Here is a 22,305-nt window from a genome sequence, read left to right as displayed (position 1 = left end):
TTTTATAGTCTGCAATCATGAAATAAAGGTTATAGGCAAAAAATGCACACCAGAAGAATGGAGGGAAATGTTAGTACTGGTTGTTGGTCTTCATGTGGTATGAAGTATGTGGAAAGATATTTTATTTATTTATTTATCTATTTATTTATTAAAGATTTTATTTATTTATCTGACAGAGAAAGACAGTGAGAGAGGGAACACAAGCAGGGGGAGTGGGAGAGGGAGAAGCAGGCTTCCCGCGGAGCAGGGAGCCTGATGCAGGGCTCGATCCCAGGACCCTGGGATCATGACCTGAGCCGAAGGCAGACGCTTAACGACTGAGCCACCCAGGCGCCCCTGTGGAAAGATATTTTAAGTCAACTTTCTGTACTTTTACATTTTTTATGAGTACTGCCTTTTTTATTTTAAACTTTTTAAGTTTAGCATAAAATATTGCAAAAAAGTATACAGATTACAAGCATACAGCTCCATGAAAGTAAATAAAGCCATTTAACCTCAACAACACTCGCATCAAGAAACAGAGTATTACCCTAAAGTTCTCCATTACCAGCCACAACAGTGATTGCTTTTCAATTATAAAAGTAGTACACATATATTTATATTCAAGTAGTACTGGAATGTATTTCTTTTTCTTTTTTTTAAAGATTTTATTTATTTATTTGACAGAGAGAGACACAGCGAGAGAGGGAACACAAGCAGGGGGAGTGGGAGAGGGAGAAGCAGGCTCCCCGCTGAGCAGAGAGCCCAATGCGGGGCTCGATCCCAGGACCCTGGGATCATGACCTGAGCCAAAGGCAGATGCTTAACGACTCAGCCACCCAGGCACCCCCTGGAATGTATTTCTGATTTTAGTTACTGTGATGCTGATCTCTTTATATGTTGTCAACATTTACATTTATTTTTTAACTGTTACAAAAATCTCCTGCACATTTTGTATAGGTTGATTCTAAAATGTGATAACCATTTAAAAAGCATTTGGAGGGGCACCTGGATGGCTCAGTCAGTTAAGCATCTCTCTCTTTTTTAATTCAATCTAGTTAACATATACTATATTATTAGTTGCATGGGTAGAATTCAGGAGGTGCCTGGGTGGCTCAGTCGTTAAGCGTCTGCCTTCGGCTCAGGTCATGATCCCAGGGTTCTGGGATCGAGCCCCACATCGGGCTCCCCGCTCTGCGGGACGCCTGCTTCTCCCTCTCCCACTCCCCCTGCTTATGTTTCCTCCCTCTCTGTGTCTCTGTCAAATAAATAAATAAAATCTTAAAAAAAAAAAAAAAGGAGTAGAATTCAGTGATTGATCAGTTGCCTCTAACACCCAGTGCTCATTACATCAAGTGACCTTAATGCCCACCACCCAGTTACCCCATCCCCCCACCCACCATCCCTCCAGCAACCCTCAGTTTGTTTCCTAGAGTTAAGAGTCTCTCATGGTTTGCCTCCCTCTCTGTTTTTAACTTTTTTTATTTTTCCTTCCCTTCCCCTATGTTCATCTGTTTTGTTTCTTAAATTAAGCATCTGACTCTTGATCTCAGCTCAGGTCTTGATCTCAGGGTCGTTGAGGTCAAGCCCTGCAACTGGCTCCATGCTGGGCGTGGAACCTACTTTAAAAAAAAAAGAAAGATAAAAGCATTTGGAATATCTGATAATACAATTGTCATTCACTGGGAAAGCCTCAGGATCCCCAGCAGGCTGACAGAAGATATTTCTCTCCCAAGGCCAATCAGTCAAGGCTGGAGAAGGTGACTGCTTCTTCAAATGCAAAGACAGCAACACAAGATATCCAGGAACATGAAATCAAGGAAACAAGACATCACCAAAGGAACACAGTAATTTTCCAGTAACTGACCCCAAAGAAATAGAGATCTGCAATCTACCTAATAAAGAATTCAGCTTAGTGAGCTATAGGGAAATAGAAAAACAATTCAATGAAATCAGTAAACAATACACAAACAAAACAAGAAGTTTAACAGAGAGATAGAAATTATAAAAAACATCCAAACAGAAATCCTAGAGGTGAAGAATGCAATGAGTGAAATGACAAATGCAGTAGAGAGCACCAACAACAGATGTGATCAAAGCAGAAGAATCTGTGAAGTCATAGGTCACTTGAAATTATCCAGAGGAGAACAACAACAAAAATAACAAAAGTGAAGAAAGCCCATGTGAATTATGAGATACCATCAAGAGAAACTATCTAAGCATTGCTGGCATCCCAGAAGAAAAAGAGAAGAAAGGGACAGAAAGCTTATTTAAAGAAATAATGGCTGAGGCCTTCCCAAGTCTGGGGAGAGATTTAGACATCCACATTCATAAAGCTCATTGGTCCCCAAAAAGATCTTCTCCAAGACAGACTATAATAAAGCCATCTAAAATCAGAGAAAATTTTTAAAGCAACAAGAGAACAAAAATTCTTCACATACAAGGAAACCCCCATAAAGCTATCAGTGGATTTCTCAGCAGAAACACTATAGGCTAAGAGAGAATGGGATGATGTATTCAAAATGCTATAAGAGATTGACTGAGGAAGATGGGCTTCCTCGTCTCACAAATACAACTAGATAACTATCAAATTATCTTCAGTACCCCAGAAATTGATCTGAAAACTGACAGAAAAAACTCCAAAACTAAAGGTAGAGAAGAGACCACATCAAAGGTAGGAAGTGCAGAGATGCAGTTGGGTAGAGAAATGGATAGTGGCTACTGCAGTGGGGAGGGAGCCACAGGCAAGAAGGGCAAGAGACAGACTAGTACACGCTGGAGTGCACAGGGAAAACAAATCCCTGTAGCAACTGCCTTGGAAAGCAAGACGGCCTGAATCTCGTGAGTTCTTGCAACCACTGGGGCTTAAAGCCTGGAGTTTTAAAGGTCAGCATGCTTGGCTCTGGAAGGGCTGAGAGGACACTGGGCTGCTCTTGGAGAAGAGACAAGGCAAATAGCCTGCAGACATACAGCCTAGAAACAGTGATCTGAAGAGTGCCTGGGGCACACAGTGGGGAGGTCAGCTGCTCATCTGGGAGCATGTCCTAGAGAGGCAGCATTCACAGAGACACCCTCTCTCCCGCCAGGAACACAGGAACTGGACAGCGCCATTTCCCTCCTCCTCCCCTCAGCATAAACACAGAGCCACCACCAGGAACCAGTGCAGTGACCACACTCCCTACCTAATTTGCTTACACCAAGCTCCCTCCCACAACCCACCTCCCGGCACTCAGGTGGAACGGCCCTTCCCAGTCATGCTTGCCTCAGTCCCAGCACAGGGGGAGGGAGGCGCCCTTCCCTAGAAAACTGGCCCAAACCCCTACCACACCATGTCTCCCAACCGAGTTTTGTGAGGCGTCAATTCCAGTGGCAGCAGCAACAGGTCTCATTTCACAAGCAGGCCAAAACACACCAAGTTAAAAAGTGCCACATTCAGGCCAGGCACCAAACCCTGCCCATGATAGGCAAAGAAAGCCTCTGCAGAAAACTAGCCCGAAGGATAAAGTGGCCAGGATACAACAACAGAGCACACATAGCACACACTGGAGACAGTCCCAGAAGTACCAGGTCCTAGAAACGGGACACCACACTGCAGGGCACTACATGATCTCTTCTTCATAAAGCCATTACACTCAAGAACAGGAGATGTAGCTGACTTTCCTAACACTGAGAAACAGGCACAGAAATTTAGACAAAATAAGAAGGCAGAGGAATTTGTCCCAGATGAAAGAACAGGATAAAACCATGGTCAGATACTTGAGTGAAACAGATATAAGTAACATGCCTGATGAAGAATTTAAAGCAATGATCATGGGGCATCTGGCTGGCTCAGTTGGTAGAGCACACCACTCTTCATCTCAGGGTCATGAGTTCAAGCCCCACATTGGGCATAGAACTTACCTAAAAAAAAAAACAAAAACACACACACAAAAAACCTAAAGCAATGATCATAAGGATACTCACGGGACTTAAGAGCAGAGGACATCAGTGAAACCATTAACACAGAGCTAAGGAATAACATAGCAGAGATAAAGGGCTCAATAAATGAAATGAGAAACACACCTGATGTAATGAACAGCAAGCTGGAAGAAGCAGAGAAATGAATTAATGACCTAGAAGACAGAGTAATGGGAAGTAATCAAGTTTAACAAAATAGAGAAAAAAGAATTATACAAAACAAGAACAGACTTAGGGAACTCAGTGACTCCATCAAACATAATAACATTCGTATTATAGGAGTCCCAGAAAAAGGAGAGAAAGAAAGGTGGGCAGAGAATTTAAATGAAGAAATAATAGCTGAAAACATCCCTAATCTGGGGAAGAAAACAGACATCCAGATCCAGGAAGCACAGAGAACCCCCAACAAAATCAACAAAAGCAGATCCACACCAAAACATATTGTAATTAAAATGGCAAAATATAGTAGTAAAGAAAAAATATTAAAAACAGCAAGACATAAGAAAATAGTTACATACAAAAAAAACCCCATAAGGCCAACAGTGGATTTTTCAGCAGAAACCTTCCCAGCCAGAAAGGAGGGGCATGATATATTCAAAGTGCTGAATGGGAAAAACCTGCAGCCAAGAATACTCTGTCCAGGAAGGCATTCATTCAGAATTGAAGGAGACAAACAAAAACTAAAGGAGTTCGTGACCACTACACCAGCCCTGCAAGAAACATTAAAGGGGACTCTGAGTGGAAAGGAAAGGCCAAAACCAATAGCATGAAGGTAGGAACACAAAAGCAATAAAAAGAAATATTTCTGTAAAAAAATCAGTCAAGAAACATAAAATAAAAGGATGTAAAATATGACATCATATACCTAAAACATGGGGAAGAGTAAAGAATGGGTTCAAACTTCTATGTCAGGGCGCCTGGGTGGCTCAGTCATTGGAGGGCGTCTGCCTTCAGCTCAGGTCATGATCCCAGGGTCCTGCGATCGGGCCCCGCATCGGGCTCCCTGCTCAGAGGAGAGCCTGCTTCTCCCTCTCCACTCCCTCTGCTTCTGTTCCCTCTCTCGCTGTGTCTCTCTCTGTGTCAAATAAATAAAAAAATCTTAAAAAAAAACAAACCAACTTATATGTCTATCAACCTAATATAAACTGCTATGTGCAGAAAATATAATTTACAAACTTAATGGTAACCACAAATCAAAAGCCACTAAGAAATAAGCAAAGAATATAGAGAAAGAAATCCAAATACAGCACCAAAGAAAATTAGCATACCATGAAAGAAAGGATCAGAGAAAATCTCCAGAAACCACCACAAAACAAGTAATAAAATAGCAATAAATACATACCTATCAATAATTACTTTAAATGTAAATGGACTAAACACTCCAATAAAAAGACATAGGATAACAGAATGAATAATAATTAAAAAAAAAAACCATCTACATGCCGCCTACAAGAGACTAATTTTATACTTAAAGACACTTGCAGATTGGAAAGTGAAGGGATGGAGAAACATTTATCATGCAAATGGATGTCAAAACAAAGCCAGAGTAGCAATACTTATATCGGACAAAATAGGCATTAAAACAAAGACTGTAGCAAGAGACAAAGAAGAACACTATAATGAAGAGAACAATCCAACAAGAAAATATAACAATTTTAAATATTTATGCTCCCAACATGGGAACTTCCAAATACATAAAACAGTAAACAAGAAACATAAACTAACTAAAAATACAATAGTGGGGGACTTGAGCACCCCACTTACATCAATGGACAGATCATCTAAGCAGAAAAACAACACGGAAACAAGGGATTTGAATGACATACTGGACCAGATGGATTTAACAGATATATGCTGAGCATTCCATCCTAAAACAGTAGAATACACATTCTTTTCAAGTGCACATGGAACATTCTCCAGAAGAGATCACAAATTAGGCCACAAAACGAGCCTCAACAAATTCAAAAAGATCAAAGTCATACCATGCATCTTTTCTGACCACAACACTATGAAACTAGAAGTCAACCACAAGAAAATATCTAGAAAGACCACAAATACATAAGGGTTAAATAACATGCTACTGAACAATAAATGAGTCAACTGAGAAATAAAAGAAGAAATGAAAAAGTACATGGAAACAAATGAAAATGAAAACACAATGGTTCAAAACCTTTGGGATGCAGTAAAAGCAGTTCTAAGAGGGAATTTTATAGCCATACAGGCCTACTTGCTCAAGAAGCAAGAAAAATCTCAAATAAACAACCTAGCCTTACACCTAAAGGAGCTAGAAAAAGAACAACAAAAAGAACTAAAACCAGCAGAAGTAAGGAAGTAATAAAGATTAGAGCAGAAATAAATGATATAGAAACTAAAAAAAAATCAACAAAAACAGGAGCTGCTTCTTTGGGAAAAAAACAAACAAACAATAAAATTGATAAATCTCTAGCCAGACTTATCAAAACAAAAAGAGAAAGGACCCAAATAAATAAAATCACAAATGAGAGAGGAGAAATAACAACAAACACCACAGAAAAGAGAATATTATGAAAAATTATATGCCAACAAATTGGGCAACCTAGAAGAAATGGATAAATTATTAGAAACATATAACCTACCAAAACTGAAACAGGAAGAAATAAAAAATTTAAACAGATCTATTACCCGCAAAGAAATTGAGTTAGTTATTAAAAAACTCCAAAGAAAGAAAAGTGTGGTACCAGATGGCTTCACAGGCAAATTCTACCAAACATTTAAAGAAGAGTTAATACCCATTCTTCTCAAACTATTCCAAAAAACAGAAGAGGAAGGAAAATTTTCAACTTATTCTATGAGGCCAGCATTACCCTGATACCAAAACCAGATAAACACACCACAAAAAAAGAGAACTACATGCCAATATCCCCGAGGAACACAGATACAAAAATCCTCAACAAAATACTAGCAAACCGAATCCAACAATACATTTAAAAAACTTATTCACCACGATTAAGTGGGATTTATTCCTGGGTTGCAAGGGTGGTTCACTATTCTCAAATCAATCAACATAATACATCACATCAATAAGAGAAAGGGTAAGAACCATATGATCATTTCAATAGATCCAGAAAAAGCATTTGACAAAGTACAACATCCACTCAAGATAAAAACCCTCAACAAAGTAGGTTTAGAAGGAACATACCTCAATATAATAAACGCCATACGTGAAAAACCCACAGCTAATGTCATCCTCAGTGAGGAAAAACTGAGAGCCTTTCCCCTAAGGTGAGGAACAACACAAGGACATCCACTCTCACCACTTTTACTCAACACAGTACTGAAAGTCCTAGTCACAGCAAACAGACAACAAAAAGAAATAACCCAAATCAGCAAGAAAGAAGTCAAACTTTCACTATTTGCAGATGACATGATACTATATATAGAAAACCCAGAAGACTGCACCCAAAAACTGCTAGAACTGATAAATGAATTCAGTAAAGTTACAGGATACAAATTCAATGTATAGAAATCTGTTGCATTTTTTAAAAGTTTTTTTACTTACTTATTTGAGAGAGAAAGTGAGTGCATGAGCAGCGAGGAGGAACAGAGGGAGAGGGAGAAGCAGACTCCCCACTGAGCAGGAAGCCTGATGTGGAGCTCGATTCCAGGACCCTGAGATCATGACCTGAGCCAAAGGCAGACACTTAACCAACTGAGCCACCCAGGCGCTCTAATCTGTTGCATTTCTATACACCATAATAAAGCAGCAGAAAGAAAAATTAAGAAAACAATCCCATTTACAACTGCACCCAAAATAATAAGATACCTAGTAATAAACCTAATGAAACAAGTAAAAGACCTGTATGAAAAAAATCAAAGATGACACAAAGAAACGAAAAAACATTCCATGTTCATAGATTCGAAGAACAAATATTGTTAAAATGTCTAAACTACCCAAAGCCATCTACACATTTAATGCAATCCCTATCAAAATACCAAGAACATTTTTCACAAAGCTAGAACCAATAATCCTAAAATTTGTATGGAAATACAAAAGACCCCAAATAGCCAAAGCAATATTGAAAAAGAAAAGCAAAGCTGGAGGCATCACAATTCCAGACTTCAAGTTATATTACAAACCTGTAGTAATCAAAACAGTATGGTACTAGCACAAAAACAGACACATAGATCAATGGAACAGAATAGAGAAGACAGAAATAAACCCACAATTATATGGTCAATTAATTTTGACAAAGCAGGAAAGAATATCCAATGGGAAAAAGGACAGTCTCTTCAACCAATGGTGTTGGGAAAACTGGACCACTTTCTTACACCATACAAAACAGTAAGTTAAAAATTGATTAAAGGGGTGCCGGGTGGCTCAGTTGTTAAGCGTCTGCCTTCAGCTCAAGTCATGATCCCAGGGTCTGGGATCGAGCCCTGAATCGGGCTCCCTGCTCTGCAGGAAGCCTGCTTCTCCCTCTCCTGCTCCCCCCGCTTGTGTTCTCTCTCTGGCTGTCTCTCTGGCAAATATATAAAATCTTAAAAAAAAAAAAAATTGATTAAAGACCTAAATGTGAGACCTAAAACCATAAAAATCCTAGAAAAGAGCACAGGCAGTAATTTCTCTGACATCAGCTCTAGCAACTTTTTTCTAGATAGGACCCCTGAGGCAAGGGAAACAAAAGCAAAACTATAAACTATTGGGACATCAAAATAAAAAGCTTCTACACAGTGAAGGAAACAATCAACTCAATGGTAACCTACAAAATGGAAGAAGATACCTGCAAACGACATATCCTTTTAAACATAAGTATCCAAAATATATTAAGAACTTATAAAACTCATCACCCAAAAAACAAACAATCCAATTCAAAAATGGGCAAGAGACATGAACAGACATTTCTCCAAAGAAGACATCCAGAAGGCCAACAGACATGAAATGATGTTCAACATCACTCATCATAATGGAAATGCAAATCAAAACCACAATATCACCTCATACCTGTAAGAATGGCTAAAATCAAAAACACAAGAAAAAAACAGGTGTTGGCAAGGATGTAGAGAAAAAGGAACCCTCGGGTACTGTTGATGGGAATGCAAACTGGTGTAGCCGCTGTGGAAAACAGTGGTTCCTCAAACCAATGGAGGTTCCTCAAAAAATTAAAAACAGAACTGCCCGATGATCTAGCAATTACACTATTTTGTTTTTAAAGATTTCATTTATTTATTTGAGAGAGAGAGAATGAGAGAGAGAGAGAGCACATGAGAGGGGGGAGGATCAGAGGGAGAAGCAGACTCCCTGCTGAGCAGGGAGCCCGATGCGGGACTCGATCCCAGGACTCCAGGATCATGACCTGAGCCGAAGGCAGTCGCTTAACCAACTGAGCCACCCAGGCACCCCTAGCAATTACACTATTAAGTATTTACCCAAAAAATACAAAAACACTAATTCAAAGGGATATATGCAACCCCATTTTTATAGCAGCATTATTTACAATAGCCAAGATATGGAAGCAGCCTGAGTGTCTGTCGACAGATGAATGGATAAAGAAGATGTGGTATATACATGCAATGGAAATGTCTAAATGTCTAAACTAAACATAAAACTAGTCTAAAACATATTAAAAAGAGTGAAATCCTGCCATTTGCAATAACATGGATGGAGCAGAAAGCATAATGCTGAGTGAAATAAGTCAGTCAAAGAAAGACAAATACCATATGATTTCACTCATATGTGGAATTTAAGAAACAAAACAAAGGAGCAAAGGGGGAAAAAAAAGAGAGAGAGAGACAAACCAAGAAACAGACTCTTAACTATAGAGAACAAACTGATGGTTACCAGAGGGGAGGGGGTTGGGGGTATGGGTGAAATAGGTGATGGGGATTAAGGGGTGCACTTGTCATGATGAGCACCAGTGACTCAAACAAAAACTTAAAACAAAAAGCAAAAAAACCCACAAAGTGTTGCCAAGTAAAAACTGCCAACCAAGAATACTTTTTACCCAGCCAAGTTGTCCTTCAGAAATGAAGGAGAGATAAAGACTTTCATGGATAAACAAAAGCTCAGAGTTCATCACCACTACACCTGCTTTACAACAAATGCTGAAAGGAGTTCTTCAACCTGACATGGAAGGACATTAATTAGTAACATGAAAATATTCACTGGGTAAAGGCAAGTACAGTCAAATTCAGAATACCCTAATACTGTAATATGGTGGTGTGTTAATCACTTAACTCTAGTATAAAGGTTAAGAGACAAAAATTACTAAAAATAACTACAGCTAAAATAATTTGTTAATAGCTACAAAGAAGACATAAAAATGGTCAACAGGTACATGAAAAGGTACTCAACACCCTAATCATCAAGGAAATGCAGATCAAAACTACCTCACACCTGTTAGGATGGCTTTTATTTAAAAAGACAACATGGGGGTGCCTGGGTGGCTCAGCTGGTTAAGCATCCTCAATTCCTGATTTCAGCTCAGGTCATGATCTCAGGGTTGGGAGATCAAGCCATGCATCAGGCTCACATGCTGGACGTGGAGCCTGCTTAAGATTTTCTCTCTGCCCTCCCCCCAAATAAATAACTAAATAAATAAGCAGACAACAGATGGGGCACCTGGGTGGCTCAGTCAATTAAGCATCTGACTGACAGGATTGTGAGTTGAGGCCCCACGTTGGGCTCCATGCTGGGCGTGAAGCCTACTTAAAAAAATAAAATAGGGGTGCCTGGGTGGCTCAGTCGTTAAGTGTCTGCCTTCGGCTCAGGTTATGATCCCAGGGTCCTGGGATCGAGCCCCACATTGGGCTCCCTGCTCAGCGGGAAGCCTGCTTCTCCCTCTCCCATTCCCCCTGCTTGTGTTCCTTCTCTTGATTGTATCTCTCTGTCAAATAAATAAATAAAATCTTTAAAAGATAAAGTAAGGTAAAATATAAAGACAACAGATAACATGTGTTGGGAAAGACGTGGAGAAAAGGGAATCCTTGTACACTGTTGGTGGAAATATAAATTGGTACAGTCATTATGGAAAACAATATGAAAGTTCCTCAAAAAATTAAAAACCAAACTAACTTATAATCTAGCAATCCTACTTCTGGGCATATACCCAAAGGGAACAAAATCATTATCTTGAATAGCTATCTGCATCCCCATGTTCAGGGCAACATTATTCACAGTAGCCAAGTTATGGAAACACCCTAATTGTGTGTGAACAGATATATGGATAAAGATGATGTAGTGATTATTTACAATGGAATACTATTCAGCCATAAGAAGGAAATTCTGCCATTTACATTATATACACTTTAGATAGATAGATAGATAGATAGATCAGACTTCAACTATTTATATCCTTCTCAACCCCAAAGCCAAAATCAAGCCCATCAGGAACACATTAGAATAATTCCCATCAGAGTCAAAGGCCAAACAAGCCTATGCACTTCACTACCACCATTTACTATGCTGTGGAGGTACCAGTGATCACAATTAGGTGATAGAAAGAATACACAGGCGTGCAACTGGAAAAGAAAAAGTAAAATGATCATTATTTGCAGATGATATTCTTATATACCTAGAGAATCAACTGAAAACCTTTACTGTTTTATAATCAGATAAGGTAGTGAAAATTAATATATAGAAATCCGTGCCTTCACATACATCATCAACAAGAAGGTAGAAGACAAAATGCTTCAACAACACTAAAAACAAAGAAAAAAGATCTGAGAATAAACTTAACAAGAAATGCCAAGAAACCGCTCAAACTCTGAGGGACATGAAAGAAGACTCAAGCAAAGAGTAAGGCATACAATCTTAGTGGGGAAGACTCATCACCTAAATATCATTCTTCCTACATTAACCTAAAAATGTAACACAGAGCCAATAAAAACAAAAATGATTTTTTCTGAAACAGGCAGATTTATCTTAAGGTTCATATAGAAAAACAAACATAGCCAGGAAAGTCCTGAAAATTAAAGGTAATGAATGATAATTAACTTCACCAAATATCAAAACATGCTCTAAAGCCGGAGTAATTAAAACAATGTGTACTCAAACATAAATACACAGATTAATGTGTAGAACAGAGTCCAGAAATAGACCCAAATGTATATGGCATGTGGCAAAGTATATCACATATAGTAAAGGACATTTGAACAACTGGGAGGAAAGATGAATTGCTTATTACAAGGTGTTGCAACAAATGGGTGGCCATTTGGGAAAAAATTAAGTTGGGCTCACACTTCTCACCAAAATAAATTCCAAATGGATAAAAGATATAAAGGTAAATAATGAAATTTAAAAAGTACTTTAAGAAACCATAGGGTAATTTTGCATACTCTTCTAATAGGGAAGATCTTTCTAGGTACGACAGAGAACCTAGAAGCCTTAAAAGTTCAATGAATGACCCAATAAAGAACCAATTTTTTAAAAAGATTTTATTTATTTATTTGACAGAGAGAGACACAGTGAGAGGGAACACAAGCAGGCGGAGTGGGAAAGGGAGAAGCAGGCTCCCCGCTGAGCAGGGAGCCCGATGCGGGGCTTGATCCCAGGACCCTGGGATCATGACCTGAGCCAAAGGCAAACGCTTAACGACTGAGCCACCCAGGTGCCCCAGAACCAATTTTTTTTTTTTATGACAAAACCATCCTAAATAAAAAGAGAAATAACAATCTGGAAAAATATAACTACAATTTATATCACCAAAAAGTGCTAAGTTCCTTCATATATAAACCATTTTTACAAAATCAACGTTAAAAACACCAAAGCCCTAAAGAAAAATAGGCAAAGAAAATGGAAATGGTCCTTCAACCTTATAGCAACAGGAGTGCTACAAATTCAAACAACCCCTGATATGAGTGTTCACTCTATTACTCTCTTTACTTTTCTATAGGGTAAACTAAGTTTTGGAAGAAAAAATATACACAAAGAAATAATTTTTTCCCCCTATCAAACTGGCAAAGATCAAACCGTGTGCTATCACAGTGCTGGTGAGGGTGTGGATAAACAGGCACAGCCACACACAGCTAAGGAGCACAGGTGGACAAAACCTCTACAGAGGTCTTTCTGGTAAGAGCTAACAATTTTACAAAAGCACATACTCACCAACCCAGCAGTCCAGTGTTTCTGCACTAGCAAAATTTACAACACCTTATATGTCCATCAACGGAGCTCTGGCTAAATAAAGGTACATCCTGACAATGGAATATTATCCAGTTGTGAAAGACAATGAAAAAGCTCTTATGTATTGATAATGAACTATCACAAACAGAAAAAAGCAAGGGATATAGTGCGCTACTTTCATGTAAAAGAAAAGAGCTCTCTGTGTGTTTGTCTGTATTATGCAAAGAACATCCCTGAACAGATACTGGAGAACTGGTAACACTGGCTGCCTCTGGGGAGAGGATGTGGTGGCCAGGGGCAAGATGGAAGGGAAACTTTCCCATGTATACTCTGTTGTTCCTTTTGAATTTTATGCCACATGAATCTATTATTGCAGTGAAAAGCTAAAATTAAAAATAATGAATGCTTCCCTGTAAAAGCAGCAGCCTTCTTCTCTGAGCTTCTGTAACTGTGGATTTCCATCATGCCTGTGTTCATTCTGAAACTTTCAGCCTCCTCTGATTGACTGTGGTTTCTTTGGGAAAAAGGTCACTGCTGAATCACCTCTGTGTTCCCTAGAGCACGCAGCACCTCATTTGGTGCCGAGCGGAAAGTCACTGCAGGTCTGTTCACTATGCTAAACTAGTCCACTGGTGTAAACAGTTCATCCTTGGAGGAAAGATTTTCCGAAAGTTGCTTTGTAAAGTGGACCAATGATTAGGACAGGAAATTCTGCTTCTGTAAGCATCAAAATTAGCCAAATAAGCCAGAAGAATGCCCAGCAGAACAAATTAAGAATACTAAAAAGAGAAAGAAGTTTCAGTTCATGAATGAAAGCTGATTTCAGAGAACTTGAAGCATGAAAATACATATATTCAAGACGATGATTACTGCCACATTTAGAATAATCATTGGGGGTGCCTGGGTGGCTCATTCGGTTAAGCATCTGCCTTCGGCTCGGGTCATGACCTGGGAGTCCTGGGATTGAGCCCCCTCCCTCCCCCTACCTGCTGCTCCCCCTGCTGGCTCCCCCGGCTTGTGGCTCTTACGCTATGCGCGCATGCTCTCTCAAATAAATAAATAAAACCTTAAACAAAATAATCATTGGGATGGCACAGCAACATCCAGATTGAAGGGAAGACAAAATTATATTAACTGGTTGTGATGGTCATCACAAATAACCAAGTACATAATGCTGACCCTCTTCACAATTGGACATCAACAAATATATTAAAGATTTTCTTCCACAATGCCAGCTACCTACATTCTTATTCCCTCTTGAACTGGGCAGGAATGACTAACAAAGAGACTGAACTGACTCCTGCTAAGAATATGGGAAAAGAATTTGTTCTAAAGCTAGAAACAGGGGCGTCTGGGTGGCTCAGTCGGTTAAGTGTCCAACTCTTGATTTCAGCTCAGGTCATGTTCTCAGGGTTGGGAGAGACCCATGGCAGGCTCCATGCCCCATGCTCAGCGGGCAGTCTGCTTGAGATTCTCTCTCTCCCTCCCTCTGTCCCACCCCCACTCGCCCACTTTCTCTCTAAAATAAATAAATAAATCTTTAAAAAAAAAAAGGCTAGAAACAACCCAAGAGCCCAATGGGGCAGCCCTGTCATTTCACAAGAGCTCTGGCCCAGACAGAGTGTGGCCTAAGTCTCAGTCCCAGCAGGTGCTGACAGGAGCCTGGCTAGGGCCAGCCACCGGCTCCCAGCTACACAGGGGCGGCCTCATCCACATCCACACAGCACGGAGGCCCCTCGCCTGGCTTCCTGACAGATGTGTGGCCTCCTGGAGAGCACCATGGTTCTTGACAGCTTACCCCAAAGTGGGGGTGTGATGAGTCTCTTTTTTATTACTGTCTCCAGAGCTTTTAATACAAATGCTGCACAGAAAATGGTTCCATTCCCAACACAGATGTGCAAAAGCACTGTTTGTGAGGGGAAGAACTGCAAACAAGAGAGAAAAGATTAGGTTCACCTGGAGCCCTTCTCCTTGGCACAATCTTTTCAACAAATGGTGCTGGGAAAACTGGAGAGCCACTATGCAAAACAGTTAAGTTGAACCCTTACATCACATACAAAAATTCAAAATGCATCAAAGACCTAAACAAAGAGCTAAAACTAAAAAACTCTTTTTTTAAAATTTTATTTTACTTATTTGAGAGAGAGAACGAGAGAGAAAGCATGAGCAGGGAGAGGAGAGGGAGAAGCAGGCTTCCCACTGAGCAGTGAGCCCACACAAGGCTTGATCCCAGGACCCCACTGAGCTGAAGACAGATGCTTAACCGACCGAGCCACCCAGGCATCCCAAAAACTATAAAACTCTTAAAAGAAAGTAGGGTAAAAGCTTCATGACAGTGGATTTAAAAAGGACTTCTTGGATATGACACCAAAAACACAGGCAAAAAAACACAAAAAAACAGACAAACTGGACCTCAAAAAATTAATAATTTTTGTGCAACAAAGGAAACTTTCAACAGAGTGAAAAGACAACCCACAGAATGGAAAAAAGTATTTGCAAATCATATCTAATAAAGAATTAATATTCAGAATAAAGAACTTTTATAACCTGGCAACAAAAAAACAAACAACCCTATTCAAAAATGGGCAAAGGACTTGAACAGACATTTCTCTACAGAAGATATACAGATGGCCAATAGGCACATAAAAAAATGCCCAACATCACTAATCATTAGGGAAATGCAAATTAAAGCCCTAATGAGATACCACTTCACAACTACTAGGATGGCTCTTATTAAAAAATAAAAACTAACAAATGAAAATGGGAAATGAGTGTTGGTAAGGATGTGGAGCAACTGGGAACTCTTGTGCATTACTGATAGACTATAAAATGGGGCAGCTGCTGTGGGAAATAGTTTGGCAGTTCCTCAAAAAGTGAAACACAGAATTACCGAATGATCCAGCAATTCCTCCCCTGGGTATATATGCAAAGAACTGAAAGTACGGATTGGAACTGATACCTGTACACTCATGTTTATAACAGCATTATTCACAACAGGCCAAAGGTAGAAATAATCCAAATGTTCACTGACAGATGAAGGGATAAGTAAAATGTGGATATACATACAATAGAATATTATTTGACCTGAAAAAGGAATGAGATTCTGATACATGCTACAACATGGAGGAACACTGAAAACACCGTGTTAAGTGAAATAAGCCACGTACAAAAGGACAAGCACAATATGATTCCACTTATACGAGGGACCTAGAATGCGCAAATTCAGAGACAGAAAGTAGAATAGTGGTTGCCAGGAGTTGGGGGGAGGGGAGAATGAGAAGCTGTTTAATGAGTACAGAGTTTCTGTTTGGAATGATGAAAACCTTCTGGAAATGGACAGTGGAGATGGTTGTATAACACTGTGAATCTATCTGATGCCACTGAATGGTACACTTAAAAATGGTTAAAATGGTGCTCACTTCGGCAGCACACATACTAAAACTGAAACAACAGAAGACTGGCATGACCCCTGCGCAAGGATGACACACAAATTTGTGAAGCATTCCATATATTTTTTTTTAAATGGTTAAAATGGTAAATTTTGTTATGTGTATTTTAGCACAAAAAAATTCATCAAATAATTTAGAAAGAAAAAAAAGAAAAATATAAAAAGGGGAAGAGAAGAGGATATAGATGAAGCAAGTGTGCCCTGAGTTAACGAGTTAATGACAGATATAACTGAGTGATAGACACACAAAGGCTCACTGCTCTCTGCTTTTGTATATATTTGAATTTTACCACAATGAACATTCATAAACAAGGAAGTCCTTCAGAATGTGCCAAAAGAGAAAAAAGAATTTATCCCCTTACAAAATTTAGCAAGATTGAATACACAAGGTTCAAAGACCTGGGGTGCCTGGTTGGCTCAGATGGAAGAGCATGTGATTCTTGATCTGAGGGTTGTGAGTTTGAGCCCCACTTTGGGTGTAGAAATTATTAAAAAAAAAAAAAAGTTCAAAAACCTAAACTTAAGACGGAAAACTGTAAAATTCTTGTAAGAAAACACAGGGCAGGGGATGCCTGGCTGGCTCAGCAGGTACAGCATGCAAATCTTGATCACAGGGTCATGAGTTCAAGCCCTGCACTGAGTGCAGAGATTACTTAAAAAAAAAAAGGGGGGGGCGCCTGGGTGGCTCAGTCGTTAAGCGTCTGCCTTCGGCTCAGGTCATGATCCCAGGGTCCTGGGATCGAGCCCCACATCAGGCTCCCTGCTCCGCGGGAAGCCTGCTTCTCTCTCTCCCACTCCCCCTGCTTGTGTTCCCTCTCTCGCTGTGTCTGTCTCTGTCAAATAAAAAAAAAAAAAAATAGGGCAAAAGCTTCAATGACATTGGACTTAGCAATGATTTCTTGGATATGACACCAAGAACACAGGCAACAAAAGAGAAAAAAACAAACTGGACTTCATAAAAATTTTTAAATTGTGTGCATCCAAAGACACTATCAACAGAATAAAAAGGCAGCACACAGAAAATACTTACAAATCAAGTATCTGATAAAGGGATTACTATCCAGAATACATAGAGAACTCCTAAGACTCAACAGCAACAAAAAACAATCTGATGTAAACCTGGTCAAAGGACTTGAATAAACATTTCTCCAAAGATACACCAATGGCTAACAAGCACATGAAAAGATGCTCAACATCACTACCCATTAGGGAAATGCAAATCAAAACTACAATGAGATACCATCTCACACCCACTAGGATGGCTACCATCAAAAAACAAAAACAAAACAAAACAAAACAGAAAATAACAAGTGTTGGCAAGGATGTAGAGAAATTGGAACCCTTGTGCATTGCTGGTGAGACTGTGAAACACCGTGGAAAACAGTATGGTGGTGCCTTAAAAAATTAATCATAGAATTACCATATAATCAATTCCACTTATGTATATACCCAAAACAGGAACTTGAACAAATATTTGTACACCCATGTCCACAGCAGCATTATTCACACTAGCCAAAAGGTAGAAACAACACAAATGACCATCATGGATAAATGGATAAACAAAATGTGATATATAAATTCCACGGACTATTATTCAGCTTTAAAAAGGAAGGAAATTCTAACACATGCTACAACATGGATAAACCATGAGGACATCATGCTAAATGAAACACGCCAGTTACAAAAAGACAAATACCATATGATTCCACTCACATGAGGTACTTAGAGTAGACAAAATCATAGATAGGAAGTAGAATGGTGGTTGCCAGGGGCAGGGGGAAGGAGGGAATGGGAGTTAGTGTTAAATGGGTACGGAGTTTCAGTGTTGCAAGATGAAAAGAGAAACGGAGAAGGATGATTGTGACCATGATTGTGACGGTTGCACATTATGTATGTATTTAATACCATTCAACTGTACAGTTAAAATTATTAACATGGTAAGTTTTATGTGTATTTACCACAATAGAAGGATTAAACAACAACAACAAAGAATGAGTACACAGGAGGAGGCGGGGGAAGACAGGGCTAGGAGGAATTCAAGTGGAAAAAAGGAAATAGGATGGGAATACGTGTTTGGTTACAATATAACCACAGTAATCTTTAGAACAGGGATGAAATGTGTTCTACATTTTATGGTAAAATCTGAAAGAGCAAAATAACTAGCCATTAAACAGAACATTATAAGCCAAAAGTAATCTTAAAAGCACAAGCCATAGAACTCTGAATACAAACGGGACTCTGAGCTCCCTAATAGCCAACGCAAAGAGGGAAACATTATTGACATAGTTCACGGTATACTTTAGACAAAATCAAAGCAGTGGCTTAGGAGAGGCACAGTCACTCCAGGCACTGAACCTGAAGAAATTCTAATTGGCCTCACAGATTTTCTTGGGGACTCCTCAGACAGATCTCAATGCAAGCTGATGGGGCCATGCAAAGTCAGTTTACTAAAAAGCTGGAAGAGGGGCCAGAATTATGCTGCTTCCTAATGATCTGGCTTCACTCAAAGACACTGAGTCTGGAACACTGCCTGGAACATAAGCATTAAAACACCTTCCAGCACAGTCTGATGAATGTTCTTTCTCTCAGTTGAGCTTCGGATGGTATCTGGGAGAAGAATTCAAGATTATCCTTCCTGACAGAAATGAGATGCAACATTCTCTGTTGCTTGCTAAAGGCAGGTCTTGGTGTTTCCAACAGTCACTGTCGCAGGGATGACAAATTAGAATGCCTGTCCAAACCCAACCAGGGCTCAGACTGGAAGAAGGGACCTCATCACCCATGGAGATGAGGCGGCATCAACGTGAGCTGGTAGGGAAGAAGGGCTGGGTAGGCCAGCTTGGGGAAGATCATGAGAGCAGGGGGATACTGAAGACTACTAAGGGAGGACCACGAATGGAGACTTTCTGAGTGATAGTGCAGTCTTCTGAAAGGTGCAACCCAAGCCCACAGCCAAACACAACAAGCTGCTCAAAGAATCAAGTTTTTGGGAAATGTAGAAATAAATGAGATTTTAAGTTTTAAAAAAACAAAAATGTTCCAGAATAGTGTTTTACAGAAAAAGATGTTTACACATAACAGAAAATGGATACAAAACAGTATGATCCCATTATAAAGAGAGGGAACAAGAGAATGAGCAAGAATGAAGCCTGCTAGTGGTCACCACTGTGATTATAGATAAAAACTGTGCATGTGCACCCCTGCCTATTAATTGTTCTTCAACACGGACAACTGGTATTAAAAACAAAAACAAAAACAAAAAACACCTCTAACTCCTCGAGAAATTTAGAAATATAGTATTGCAGCAAAAAAATATAAATAGTGATATCACTGAGAATGAAATCTTAATTATGACATCATTTAAAAATAAGGGGAACTGTCTAAAAACAAGAGCCAGTTATGTACTTGGCAAAACTATAATATCCGACTGACTGATGCTGATGGGATTCAGTGTGAAACATTTAAGTACTGGCATCGTGCTCTGGTTTTAGGTGCGCTTATATGGAGCCATGGCTCATGGTTCCGTAGACCAGCAGCAGCAGCCTGAGAACTTGCTTGAAATTCAAATTCCAAGGCCTATCTCTGACCTACAGAGTCAGAGACTCTAGTGAAGTAGGATTAAAACAAGGTGATTCTAATTCACACTAAAGCCTGAGAACCACTGGTATGAATAATGTCTCATGTGTCTAGCGAGGAGAATATGTTTCTTGCTCAAATCCCTTTCTGTTATTTTAACCTGAACTCCTGAACAAACACTAATCTATTCAATTGTGAAATAAGCTGGAAGAGAATTTAAAGATATTTTTTAAGTTAGGTAGAATTCTGGAATTGCTTATTTTGATACAACGTACCAACCACTGCTGTGGAGTGACCTGAAGAAAATCAAATCTAGTTTGTAAAGAATCAACGTATTTGGAATTTCAATATATCTAAATACCATCTAAGATTTGCAAATACTCTAAAGTTAACAGCACAGGGGCACCTGCGTGGCTCAGTCGTTAAGCGTCTGCCTTCGGCTCGGGTCATGATCTCAGGGTCCTGGGATCGAGACCCGCGTCGGGCTCTCTGCTCCATAGGAAGCCTGCTTCTCCCTCTCCCACTCCCCCTGCTTGTGTTTCCTCTCTCTCTGTGTCTCTCTCTGTCAAATAAATAAATAAAATCTTAAAAATAAATAAATAAAGTTAACAGCACAAATATGACTATTACAACTACCACATTTACGTTAACTGATTATTTTAGTCTCTCTTATTTCTGACTGACATTAACAGGTTTAAAATAGAAGAGGTTCAACAAAATTTTATTTATTTATTTTTTTAAAAGATTTTATTTATTTATTTGACAGAGACAGAGATAGCGAGAACAGGAACACAAGCAGCGGGAGTGGGAGAGGGAGAGCAGGCTTCCCGCTGAGCAGGGAGCCCGATGCGGGGCTCAATCCCAGGACCCTGGGATCATGACCCGAGCCGAAGGCAGACGCTCAACAACTGAGCCACTCAGGCGCCCGAGGTTCAACAAAATTTTAATTTCAAAAGGGATATATCAGTCATTATAGCTCCAAACTTAAGACTGCTGCTTGAGACATAAAGACTATTAAAATACTAGATCCTCTTTCACAAAATTGTGACTGAAATTTTTAAAATAATTTATAATTGGTTATTAATATGAAATACCATTCTTGGGGCACCTGGGTGGCTCAGTCGGTTAAGCATCTGCCTTCCGCTCAGGTCATGATCTCAGATCTCAGATATCTCATGATCTCCTGGGATGGAGCCCTACATCTGGCTCAGCGGGGAGCTGGCTTCTCCCTTTGCCCCTCCCCTCCTTGTGCGCACAATCTCTCTCTCAAATAAATTAAAAGTTTAAAAAAAATATGAAATACTCTTCTCCCTGATTATGTGGAATTACAATGAACTTCACTAAACTTCCAATGCAGGAACAAATGGTTAGCACAACACCTTACATATTTGATACAAATGCTAAATATCAAATAAATCCGTGGTTTCCAAATGTTTTTTGATTGCATCCCCAACAAGAATTTGAGTATATGTCCCAATATATGCATATTCATATATATGTATGTACCACTGTAATATATAGTATACATTATAAAATAATCTAATAAAAATTAAGTAAAGCTAAAATAAAAACAAAGATCAGTTTTGATTTTATTTCCCTGAGACCTCCATGCACTCTTGATGGATGCACACCCCCCGTCTTTGGACTCCACTGTAAAGCTCAGGAATGGCCCAGCACCCCCACAAGCGTCCTCAGGCAGCGCCCCTGCCCACTGCTGTCTCCTTCCTGAGTTCCACATCTCTGACTTGGATCTGTGATGCTGGCTTCTTCCCTTCACCCCGTCACCTTCTTCTGCTACCTCTCACCTGCCAATGGGCAACAGGAGAAGACTGTGAGGCCAGGAGGTGCGAGACGAGCATAAAAGCATGGACTCTATTGTCAAGCAAACCTGGGTTTGCACCTGGGCTCTGCCTCTAACTCAGGAGGTGACCCAGGACCAGTCAGGTAACATCTGTAAAACTCATCATTAAAGGGGGGGGAGGGGTGACAATAATATCTCACCTGGTTACTATGATGATTAAGTGAGATAAGCTATTATTAGAGCACCTAGCACAGTACACCTAGACAGCACAGGTGTTCAATAAATATTTTACCCACTACTTCAGGTGGCAAAAAAAAAAAAAGCCACCTGGACTTTGTTTCATCAGCCAACTCAGGAAGCGAGTTACAGTGGAAGTACCTCAGGTGGTAGAGTCTGGCAGATCTGGTTTGAAGGCCTAATCCACTACTTACAAGCTGGGTGACC

At 39.7% G+C, this 22,305-nt stretch overlaps 1 protein-coding gene and 1 non-coding gene across 3 annotated transcripts in view; one reads left to right on the top strand and one right to left on the bottom strand.

The window, feature by feature from the left end:
- Positions 1 to 22,305, bottom strand: part of SCAP (SREBF chaperone) — a 68,763-nt gene that overhangs the window by 44,368 nt on the left and 2,090 nt on the right. The window lies entirely within an intron of this gene.
- On the top strand, positions 16,448 to 16,550 carry LOC118527220 (U6 spliceosomal RNA). The gene has a single exon (XR_004913012.1). It is a non-coding gene; the product is annotated as a U6 spliceosomal RNA (small nuclear RNA).

Source organism: Halichoerus grypus, chromosome 1, assembly GCF_964656455.1.
Source record: "Halichoerus grypus chromosome 1, mHalGry1.hap1.1, whole genome shotgun sequence".
Classification (NCBI taxonomy): Eukaryota; Metazoa; Chordata; class Mammalia; order Carnivora; family Phocidae; genus Halichoerus; species Halichoerus grypus.
This window is presented reverse-complemented; position numbering and strand designations above follow the sequence as displayed.